The sequence below is a fragment of the Carcharodon carcharias genome, chromosome 15, assembly GCF_017639515.1.
Source record: "Carcharodon carcharias isolate sCarCar2 chromosome 15, sCarCar2.pri, whole genome shotgun sequence".
NCBI lineage: Eukaryota > Metazoa > Chordata > Chondrichthyes > Lamniformes > Lamnidae > Carcharodon > Carcharodon carcharias.
The window spans coordinates 99,339,470-99,351,831 of record NC_054481.1 but is presented as its reverse complement, the minus strand read 5'-3'; the positions used below and the strand labels follow the sequence as shown (position 1 = coordinate 99,351,831).

General features: G+C 41.4%; 1 protein-coding gene across 1 annotated transcript in view; it reads right to left on the bottom strand.

Moving 5' to 3' along the window:
* Window positions 1-11,817, bottom strand: part of cdc42 (cell division cycle 42) — a 33,764-nt gene extending 21,947 nt beyond the window's left edge. The window contains exon 1 of the mRNA XM_041207357.1: window positions 11,698-11,817. The gene's annotated coding sequence lies outside the window, so the exon portion shown is untranslated. The remainder of the gene's footprint in view (window positions 1-11,697) is intronic.
* Between the last annotated feature and the right edge of the window lie 545 nt (window positions 11,818-12,362).

Below are 12,362 nucleotides of genomic sequence, written 5' to 3'. Positions count from 1 at the left end.
GGAGACCTTTATCACGTAGATGCTAAGAATTTCATTAACAGACCATAAAGACCAATATACAGTGCTTGAAATTGCAAACGTGACATTTGAAAAGAACAAAGTCAGTATTTCAGCCATCTGATCAGCTGAAAAACTACACATCTTTTCTAGAGGCAAAGTGGAGGACAGCAAAAAGAGGGGTTGATCTGGTTGGATGGTGACAAGAGCAGCTGCACATGAGCTACAGTGGGTGTGAGGATGGCATAAGACAGGCAAGCATGACATACCATGACAGCGATTCCCAGTAGTCGATACAAGCAGCAGCAATAATTCAATGTCAACACAGGTGATAAGATTACTGCAGTTGGACTCAGTAGCCCTCGACTTACATCCCGTCTCCTTCCTTACTCAATGTAGTGAGCACTACTGCAAAGTACAGCAGCTTTAACATCTTCTGGAATCAAAGGCCCTCGGATGAAGATGTGCTAGACGCAGAGATCAACAGATTATTAGGCGGGCATCAAGGGATTTTGGATCAATGGTAAGTAAATGGAGGAGTTGAGGTACAGGTCAGTTATGTTTAATTTAGTGCATAAATAACCAATTGTTCCTTGTGGTACAATATCCATTTTGGCAAAATGATATTTGTATCGTCTCCAAGCAGGAATTTCATAAAGGGTTAAGTATGAACCTGCTCAAGTGCAGGCTAAGCAGCCGACTAGAATTTTACAGAAGCATGAGCCTAAGATCTAGAATAGGTTGATACAGGATCCAAGAATGGTATGGTGCAATTTGCATTAGACTGTCATAAAGACACAGGTATCACCTCTATAAAAGGAGTTTCATTCTTCACCTTCAGGACAAGAATACCAGCAAAACATGGTTGCCACTAGCTTCTGGCTGTAAGTACACTGTTTTATGATGGTTCAGCCACTTAAGCAACTGCACAGCTACAAGTTTGCATACAATGAGAATCTGAAGTGTGGTTGAAACGAATACGCAGAGACCATGACAAATTGGCCAATTAGTTTATTATATCAGTTCATGGTGCACAAGTATTTAAGTGACAGATAAATTACTGGGTGTGTCTAAACACAGCAGGTCATGCTGCTATTGCATTTCTCCAACACCAGGGGGAGAAAGATATCCAAACTAACAATAACAGTTACCTCCATCTGACCACAGGAGCCAAGACAAATATACAAGCTTGAAAATTATATCTAGATTAAAACAAACTTTTCAAACTTAAGCTTAGTCATCAAATATCATTTTAATTCTCCTGGCAACCAACTAGTTTGTACTTCCATCTCAGCCAAGATAGGTCAAACTGCAGAAAGTATTTTCAGTACAAGTTGGAAACACCAACATCAGCACAAATGTAATCTCCAGCCTTCCTGCTGGATGATTCTCACCAGAGCTTTCCTTAACAATTAGGTAGGCTAGTGAAAAAATACATTTGCCTGAGATGTGCCTGGAATTTTGCCCAAAAGTACCAAAATCTCAGTGCTGATCTAGATATTCCCCAAACACAGCTAGCGCCAAGTCAGCACCCAAGGCATTTTCTATTCCTTACCCCACATCTATCAGCACACCAACAGCAAAATCACAAAAACTTTAGTTTAAAACAAAATCACAGTAAGAATTATTTTGAAGTGCAATGAATATAAAGAGGCAAGACTTCCTATTTTACTGTTGCACAACTATTTGTAATCTACATGCAGCACCATTCTGGAATGGAGTGTTATGGTCAAAAGTGAGGCAGCTGGCAGCACCCAATAAAAGCTGCCTTTATACAGTTACTTCAGACTAGCCAATTGCAATTAAAGTTATTTCTTTCAGCAGTCACTGGGAATATTCCATATAGGCAATTGGCTTTTACAGAGCAACAACTTACATTTACGCAAATTGAAATGGAATTTAGTTGAACCTCAAAAGGATGCAGACATGTTGTGGATTGGACACACAAGTGGCAGATGCAGGTCAATGCAGAGAAGTGTGAAGTGATTCAGTTTGGCAGAAAGAATATGGAGACAATGAAAAACAAAAGGGAGAAACTCTAGACATGTATACACTGAGGTCCCTCTGTTCCTGCAAGTCATTGAAGATAACAGGGCATGCCAAGACAGTAGCTAATAAAGCATATAGTGTCTTAGGCTTTATTAATAGGAGCATTGAGTACAAGAGTAAGGAGGTCATGTTGAACTTGTATAAGACACTAGTTAGGCCTCATCTGGAGTACTGCGTCCAGTTCTGGGCCCCATACTCAAGGAAGGATGTGAAGGCACTGGAGAGAGTACGGAGGAGATTCACAAGAATGATTCCAGGAATAAATAACTACAGCTATGAGGATAGATTGGAGAGGTTGGGACTGTTTTCCTTGGAGAAAACAAGGCTGAGAGGGGACTAAACAGGTATTCAAGATCCTGAGGGGTATGGACAGAGTAAATAGTGAGAAACTGTTCCCACTCAAGGGAGCTTCAAGAACTCGAGGGCACAGGTTCAAAATAATTGTCAAAAGGAGTAAAAGTGGTGTAAGGAAAAATGTTTTCACCCAGAGTCTCAAACGAACTTCCTAAGGGTGGTGGAGGCAGGTCCGATCGAGATATTCAAAAGGGAATTGAATTGCTATCCAGAAAAAGAGAGAACGTGCAGTTTACAGGGACAAGGCAGGGGAGTCGGACTAGGTAGAATGCTCTTTCAGAGAGCCAGTGCAGGCCTCCTCCTGCATTGGAAAAGATTGTGATGTAGCACCTCTAAAACATCAAGTTGATTCATAGGAGTGTTAATGAAATTTGACAGAGCCACACAAGATGGTGGCAGGTGACCAAACAAGTACATTAGGATCTTCAAGTAGGCAAAGCAGTTAAAGGAGGAAGAGAATTCCGAAGCCTGGGGCCTAGGGAGCCGAAGGCAGGGCCAATGGTGGAGCAATTAAAAATCCTGCTGTGGGAGGGTGTGTGTGTGCCAAAATCCAGAATCAGAGGGCAGCAGAAATCCAATGGTTGTACAACTGGAGGAAGTCAGAGGGGCAAGGCCATGGAATCTGTAAACAAGGATGAAAATTTTAAAAAAGGCATTGCCAGGCTCGAAGCCAAGATAGGCCAGCAAGCACAGGCACGTGAACAGGATTCAAGTTATGATACACGCTATGATACAGTCAAAGTAGTTCAGTTATTCAGCCCATAGAGTTCCTTTGATACTGCACTGCCAGACTTGGGCACAATTAATTTTCGTGGGTTTTACTGTGGATATAGCACTCAGTCCTAAATTGTTAATTTTACTGCGGCAAGATGACAAAATAAAATTTGTGCATCAAATGGAATAAAGATCATTTAGCATCGTTAGCCAACAATCAAGGTAAAGTCAAAATGCATTCACTGTGCAAATGAATGTACAGAACAGCTTGCAGCTCTAAGTCACTATCTGACTTAAAATCTGTACTCAAGTCTAAACCACTGCCGTGAGTACAGCATCAGACCACAACAGAAAGAAACAGCATTTTTCAAGACCACATGCTATCCTAAAGCACTTCACAGCTAATGAAATACTCTTGTAATTGCTGTTGCAATGTACACATTTCTCAATGTTGCAACTCAGCACATGACCACCACAAACTAGTATTCTTCTTGTTCTCTTTAAATACTGGTACATTACAACTCAGGCTGGTTATCCACAGTTCTATAAATCCTTATTGCATCAAATGTTTAGAGATTGAGAGGTTGTTACTCAACTTATAATCAAAAGTTCAAATCTCACCATAGCAGAAGAATTTAAAGAATCTTCAATTTTAAATTAATGAAGCTACCATACTGCTGTTTCAAAACCAACAGGTTCACTAATGTTCTTCAGGGAGGGAAGCTGCTGTCTGCACTTGCTCTGGCCTCTGTTACTCCAGACCAGCAATAGTGTGGTTGAGACTTAACTACCCTCAAAGGCCTAGCAAGCCTCAAAAAACCCAGCTCACCACCCTTTTAGGGCAATAAATGCCACAGCATCCTGTGAGTAACTAAAAACAGGTCACTGGGCTCTAAATGAACTCTCCTGTGAAACAACTTCGCTACATTAAAAGAAAGTTGCGAAACGTGGTTGTGATTCACATCACTTGGTGACTGATGAGCATACTTTGCTTTGGGAAATAGGATTTTATAAAAGCTGTTCCAGTCCCTTGTCACAAAAAAGGGTCAATTTAAACTGAATCCTTCAGATTAAAAAGGAACTTAAATCAGTCACTCAAGGTGTTAGAAGGTTGAATAGTGTTATGTTCTCAGTGTATAGACAAACTGATTCTACAACTAGGGGCCAGATTAGAATATTGGAACAGTGCAGTGACACTTATACATTTACTCAGACTGGCAAGCAAATGATTTGCTGGTCTGTGCAGGCAGTCTTGGACTACATTGCTGCCAGATATGGTGGTGATCAGACACTGGAGTTAGACATCTCAGAACCCATCAAACCAGAGTAGAAATCCTTAACAGACTGCTTAAAACATTGAGACATGGTTCACAGATGACTGGAAAGGATAGCTGCCTTATTTCAGATATGTAGGCCAACAGCTAAATTACTAGCTCCAAGAAAGCCCTATAAAGACCAGGGGGGAGCACAAGAGCCAGAGAGAAGTTATGGAGCCTATCAGTAGACCAATGCAAGGTATCCAAAGTCACAGGCAAAAGTTGCATTTACCAATTCTTGATCTCAGACAATGGAATAAAGCAAAGCTAATCCCATGAAAACCTGCATATAATTGACAACGATCCCTCTAAAGTGCAAGTCACTGCAATTTAACAACATGTTAAAACATACAAAGATTAAACCAACAACTTCAGTTCACAAAGCCATTTTAAAATTCCTCTTAAAAAAGGGAGGGTACTTATGATTATAAACTAAGTCAAATAGTCTTCAGCTCATAGGAATGCAAACATGAAAGCTCAAGGGGGTTGGCTTTGCCAGTACCAAGTGTTTAAGTGCTGAATGTACCAAACACCACCCTTGATTTTCAACAGCACTCCACTACAGTTTTAATCTGCATTCCAAATTCTAGCAGACTGGCAGCAATGATACCAAGTAGCTTATATTATAACAATTCACTCAATAGTAAAGAGTTGGCAGGCTTAAAAGTATTCTACTAAGTTGTGACCTGCTTAAGTTGTTGTATCGTCAGTTGGGTGTAGATGCAAACAGTTTAAACATGTGGGTCTCATGCAACTAATGGAGCTCTAGAAAAAGATGGACAGATTGTCCAAAACTGGCTGCCAGAATGACCGATTTTTAAAAAACAGGTCAGCTGACAGGGTTTATACAAAATTCAGGTTGCTGCTGAATGCTAGAGACTTATACAGAAAGCCAGCATCCCCACAAAATGGCTGAAGCTTTTCTCCTTGCACTCCTCAGGACAAAATGCAAGAATGCCAAATTTCAAACAATCACAACAATTTCCACTAATAGAAAAAAGGATGCCAACTGGTTGGCAAGTCAATGATTAAGCAAGGTGTTTTCTGCCAAGGAGAATGCAATGGGAGTTAACTCCAATTTAAAAAGGCAGGCCCAGGCACATGAATGTAGGTCACTTCTTGCAAGCATAAACAAGCCACATTACAAGCCTGACTGATTCTTAAAACTGATCGTTGATTAGCCATTAGCACACTCAGGATTGTTCAGCAATTGCTGCTAGATGCGATTCTGAGATTGGGCTGTACCAAAGTTAAGACGCCAAAGAACCTTTAATGCTCTGAAGAGTCATACGGGCTCTAAACGTTAACTTTTTTCCTCTCCACAGGTGCTATTAGACCTGAGTTTTTCCAGCATTTTCTGTTTTTGTTTGATTTCTAGCATCTGCAGTATTTTGCTTTTAACCTTTAATGACCCACTAGTGGAACATGACAAATATTTAAGTGCAAGAACATTACTGACATACGCCAAAGCCATGCAAAATTTGCAACAAAAATCTACTCTTGTAGACAAATTTGAGCATTTTGGTTCTCAAAGCTGAAAGTCAATTCACAATTTGACAGCCAATCTCACAGATCAGCATGAAGCCTATTTCTGGGACCATTACTTGGAAATTACATTCACCAGACTATCAGATAAACCAATTAAAAGCAGGGTTTTCAAGTTGTCCATTGAGTGGATTACAAAAAAAAATCATAATTTGGTAAAATTCTGATCCTTCAAGCAACACATTTACCACATGCAGGGTAAAAGAGGCAGCACATAGCCACACTGTTCCTGGTATGGAATTACAGCTTCAACACAAGGTTACTATTGAATAGCCACAACCAAATTTATGTTACTTCCTGATTTGAGTTGATCAAGTGACAATAATCAAGATGCTTTGCTAATTATAACCACTGCCTGTGCAAAACTGATATAAGTGGGACTTCTGGCACCAAAATCTCATTCCTTAAAAATCTTAACAGACAGGGATCAGCAGAGACATTATACACAAATGCTCAGGGGATAGTAAACTGGGGCTTATTCCCCAAATCTAATATTCATGCTAAAGCAGTAGGGTTGACTTTTCATACAAATACTGGATTCCAAATATAGAAATTTCTGCTAAGCCATTTTGGAAAAAACTAAAATAACTTAAGTGCAAAATCAAAGTGATGGTATGCAAATTCAATACAATTTCCGAGATAGAGGGTGCTAAGTATCTAATCAATACATCTTCACTAATGGTTAGCAACTGAGTAGATAAACCAATTGATCAAAGAACTCCCAGGTTTGGTCACCAGTCTTAACTGGGGAATAGTAGGCATTAATTCCCTGCAAAAAAGGTTGGGGGAAAAAAAGGCAACCTTTCCATCCCTAACCATTATCTGACATAAATAGGAAGCACTCTGTTGGGTTGATATAAACCAGTGATTTCAGCTGAAAGGATTAGGAAAAGCTAGTGATCAAGTTTATGCAAGGGCAGAACTAGATGGTTTGTTTTCACGAAGCAGCAAGGACCTGTGGAACAGGTTGTCAGTGCACGACATAAACTCTGATTCACTATTCATTCCGGAAGAGCTGAATGGGACAGATCACATTATACAATAGGAATGCATCATGATGTAAACAGAATTGACTCATTTTGATCATCCAGGCGAGTCAGATGAGAATTTTCCAATTCTCCCCTTAATTCACCTGGAGTTCTTTTTAAAAAAAAACTTGACCAAGAGATCATGGCGTCCAGGTTTTGGGGAGTCTAACCATTGTGCATCAGCAAATGTGGTACAGGCTAGATAGACCAGAGGTGTTTTCCTACTCATTTCTGTATGGATGTCAGGTGAGGGGAAGAGTCAGTTGGCAAAAAGTGACAAAAGCTGAAATGAGACTGCAAAGGGAAGAGTAGGAGCCCAGTTCCCACTACAGTTTCAAGTTGCCCTCCTCCCGCTCCCAAACAATTGGCCCTGGTCACTAACTGCGGATCCCCATTTAGAAATTTCAAAATACATTTCATGAAGATCACTGAAATTCAATAATCTATACAAGTCAAGGTGTTTGCAAGGCCTGTTTTGGAATTGACAGAAGTGGAGAAAATAACTCTATGTGATGGCCCACAATTTATTTCAAACTTGAAGCACACAGCCACTCCAACATTGTGATCCGCTACAGTTCCTACTGAATAGATTTGAGATGACTTCCCCATCCCCCCAATTCCACCCCGCACCCCCCCCCCCACCCCCCCCCCCCCCCACACAAAAAACTCCACATCCTTGTCCTGAAGGCCCAAAGAACCCATTTATGAAAAGAATTTGCATCAAAACAGGAAGTCAATATAATTTCCCCAGAGCAAAGCAGACAGATATCATCAACAGCATAAAGCATATGCAAGCTGCCTCTGGGGAAACTGCAGGTCACTGTGACCATCCTCACAGCAGGCCAAATCTAATCTAACAGGCAACTGAACAAAGGACTTGATAAAAATTAATTCTGCTTCACTGTAAGCCTCAACGAACCGAAGACATTCAGTACCTTACATCTCAAGGCACTGATGGAGACGCAGGAAATCGTTTTTTGCACAGTTACAAAAAAGTTTCAGCGCACAATGCCAATTTAATGATTTGAAGTTTAGGTTTTTTAATAAAGTTTATTAACTATCCTGTAAGTCTTTGAAACCAAAGTTTAGTTCAGTCATGCTACAAATGGTACATCATTTATAAAAGCACATATGAAAACTGCAAATCATTTATGAAGCTTGCAGTTTGGCACACGTGAAGCCCATTTATTAGCAGAGGAATCTATACGCAAAACTCAGTCAGTAACCTGTGTTAAGAAGTTTCAAGAAACTGCAAATACACAGGTGACAGGATATCCAGCCAAGAATACTAGCATCTGACAAAATCTAGGACAGCAAACAGTATAGGCTGCAACAGGAAGATATGCACAGCAAATCTAAAGAATCCATAATCTTTAAAGCTGCAGTAACAGTATAAATTTAAAAATTGAATTTGAAAATGCTGAGCCACTGGCCAGTTCCTGTTCACACGAATCTCACTTTGGAATTTAAATATGAATTGAAAAACAAGCAGAGACCAAATTGCCTTTTTGCATACTCAGCAAAAGCATTGTGGAACCAGTTCAGCTTTGGTACCAATAGTAATGCAGAGGATAAAACTCTTATTATTTCTGCTTCACTCATTTCAGAGAGGCACATTAGAAAAGTTGTTCTTATTTTCATTTACTGCACGTGAATTATTCTTGTGCACTACAGGTCCCAACTGCCAAACCATTTCAGCCATTGCAGTGTTACATCCCCATTCCTCCAATAAGGATCAGGCAAGGGATTGCAAACTGTTACACGGTAATTTCACCCTATGAACATTCAGTCACAATTGCATCAAATCTCAATCAGCTGCAGAAATTATGATTTCTACAATTATTAAAATATGGAAAGTACTCAAAATAGGAGCTAGAAAATTCTGCATTGAGTGTTTTCAAACATTAGCCTGATGTTGCCTGTTATTCAGGATCAGTTCCCTGTACAGCATTAGAAACTAGGTCTTAAATGTGGCGTCACTACTTTCCAATAACCAGAAAAACCAGCTGGCTGATGGCAAAAGAACTTGCTAAAATACAAAAACTTGAAAGTAGGTAAAGTTGCTCTGGTCTTGCAGATGATGACAAACTCCAAGTTATAAGTGATCCAAGAAATATTGATGCATCAGAATCAGATTGCAAAGACTCAAACCACAACTACAAAGCAAAGTTTCCTCACAGGAAGCCAGACTTGAAAGACAACCTAGACAAGATTTCATTTTTGCTTTCATACTTACAGAAGCAGATCAAAGAGGCAGCATCATACAGTGCCATCTTCTCAGGTGTGCAATTACCATCTCTATTTTAAATAGTGGGTTAATTCTCAATTTAAGAAACTTATCTTTCAGGACCTCCCCCAGAAAAAGGGACACTTGGGCAAGACCACTGCAATCTGTACCTACACCTACAACCAAATGTGAAATCTTTTTAAAAGTAATGCGATAAATACTTCTAGGGTGGAAATTTGCATGGTTACAGGGGTGAGAGACTATTGCATAGGTCACAAAAAGTGGCAATACTAATACAAAGTGAATGAATGGTGCAGTACAGATGACCATTCAAGATTTCAATTTCCCTCAAGGAGAAAAACTTAAGTAACATTAAGCAATAGGCAGCTTCCCACAAAGATTACACTTATGAATCTTGGTCTGATTTCTAAATTAGTTTTCACATTTGTCAACCCACAACTTTTAACTCACCGGAGATGACATTTAGCCATTTTATTCTAGAACACCTATTAAAAAGAACAGTTTATACACAATTTGCACAGGTTCTTACATGTTTATATTCTTGCTGGTTAAGCTTTGTAAGGGTAAATTTCTCCCAACCCAGCTGAGACAACCAAGGAAATTCAAATAAAATTGAAATCATACAAAAGCAAAATACAGCAGATGCTAGAAATCTGAAAATAAATGCTGGAAACACTAAGTCAAACAGCAACTATGGAGAGAAAAACAGGTGTTAATGCTTCAGGTCAATGGCATTTTCTGATTAACTGACCTTTTATCTGACACTCCAATTTGGTTTCTCTGTACTATTGCTATCTGACCTGACTATTCCAGCACATTCTGTTTCCATTTTAAATGAACACCAAGCTAATCCTAGACCCCAACTGCACGATCCTGTAGAGAACTAACCACAGCATTAAAACAGAAAAACATTGTAAAATTAAACTGAACCTATTTTAAGAGAAAAAAGATAAATTTTAAAAAGAGACTAGTGTATTCACTGGAGATTGCACCAGATCAGCCAAAGCAATTTTGGAGACTTCCTGTTACAGCAACTCATCACAAAAAAAACTCAATAAAGTTATCTCCAAACTGTATCAAGCCTTTGAATAGAATTCTAGGCCCTGGAAACAATTCAAGTCCAATCGATACAATAATCAAAGACAGGGATGATTCAACAGGCCTCAATGCTGCTGAGTGATTTGGTACAATAAGCAATGACAGACGATGATTTTCCTCAGCACAATTTCACAACCTTTGATTCGCTTCTGAATCACAAAAGGAGGAAACCTGCATGCACCATGTTACAACTTTCCAGTGACATTGGGGACTCAAGCTACTCAAATAATACTGTACATTACAACTAAACGTCACTCAATGGCAGAAAGGGACAGTATCCATCTTAAACCACACCAAGTATCACTAGTTCACATTTTGACCAGATACAATAATCAAATCACTGGTTGCCAGATGTAACTGGAGATTCAAAAGAAAACTGGTCTCATTGCCTAGCGGTCTCTATTGTCACCAGCAGCAATGCAGTTAGTTTCTCTGCAGTCTTCACTGCAGTGAAATGCTCAAACAGCTGACAGAACATTTTGTATCTTTACCAAAGAAACTCACTGCAAGAGAATAAGGCCTCAACGTGGGGAGTACAACCAAGCATTTCATTTGAACGTAAATCATCCAAATGAGAACTGCTCATTTATGCTTCAGATTCCGCCCCCCCCCCCCGCCCCCCATTTTGACTTCACCCCAAATGAAGTATGGAGGAGGAGAAAATACGAATTGAGGAGAAAAATCAGCACCGTTTGGATATCACACCCTCTAACTTCCTCTTTAATGCTTTGTATTACTGGGTATTCTTAAAACAGGAAACCCAATTCTGAGTGAGAATCTTTTAAAGTATCCCCCCGCCCCCCTCCTTCCCCCCACCCTCCCCTCTCTCTCTCTCTAAATGTAGAGATGCTGCTGTTAAATGTCAGATCATTGCTGGAATACCGAGAAAGAAGCCGCCTACAAACTGCGGCATTTGGTGGGATAGAAACAAATACAGCAAAATACCCTCCACACCCACCCCCCGAGTGGAGACGGAACCCTCCCTGCCGCGGAGGGGGGGGGGGGGTGCGCCGCCCCACCCCGGGCTCCAAACGCCGGGCCCGGGCTACTACGCCAAGCCGGCAAGGCGCTGCCCGACACCCGCCGCGGATCCGAAACTCGGCCTCCCCCTCCGCCACGGGAGGAAGGAGAGGAGGGTAGCAAGGCCTCAGGCGCCGGATTAAACCCGCTTCCCCGGCCCGGTCTCAACGCCAACCCAGAGCCCGGCGCGGGAGGACAAGGCCCTGGGTGGGGTCGCTCCCCCTTTTCGCACGACCCGTCAGTGCCGCTTCCAAACCCCGGGGAGCTTCCCTCAAGAAAGTGGGGGAGGTGGGGGGAAGATTTCCCGATACCGGTTTCCCTCACTCACCGCCTCCCCTACAGGCGCCGTCTTCAACGGGCGTTGGCAACTACACGGGGTCTCCGTCTCTGCTTTCAGCCACAGCAGGGGCACGGCGCCGTGGCGTCACCACGCAGGCCCCGCCCCCCCTACAGGAAGCTGATCATAGAGTGGATCAGAGATCAGGAAAGTAGATCACAGAGTGGATCAGAGACCAGGTGATCTGGGGAGATGATCTGGGATCAGGGGAGATGGATCAAGGATCAGGAGAGCTGATCAGGAGAATGGGTCTGTAGAGTCGATCAGAGCTCAGAAGGATCGATCAGATCAGAAGGGTAGATCAGAGATCAGGAAAGTGGATCAGGAAAGTGGATCTGAGTTCAAGAGAGAGTGGATCAGGGATTTGGAGAGTGGATCAGGGACCAGTAATGTGGGTCAGGGATGTGGAGAGTGAATCAGAGATCAAGAGAGTGGATCCAGGATCAGGAAAATGGATAAAAGATTTAAGCAGAGTGGATCAGGAGAGATGATCTGGGATAAGGAGAGTGGATCAGAGATCAGGAGAGTCAATCAAGGATCAGGAAGATGAATAGAGATCAGGAAGTGGATCAAGGATCAGGAGAGTGGATCCAAGATTTAGGAGAGCGAATCAGGAAAGAGGATCTGGGATAGAGAGTGTGTCAGGGATCAGGAGA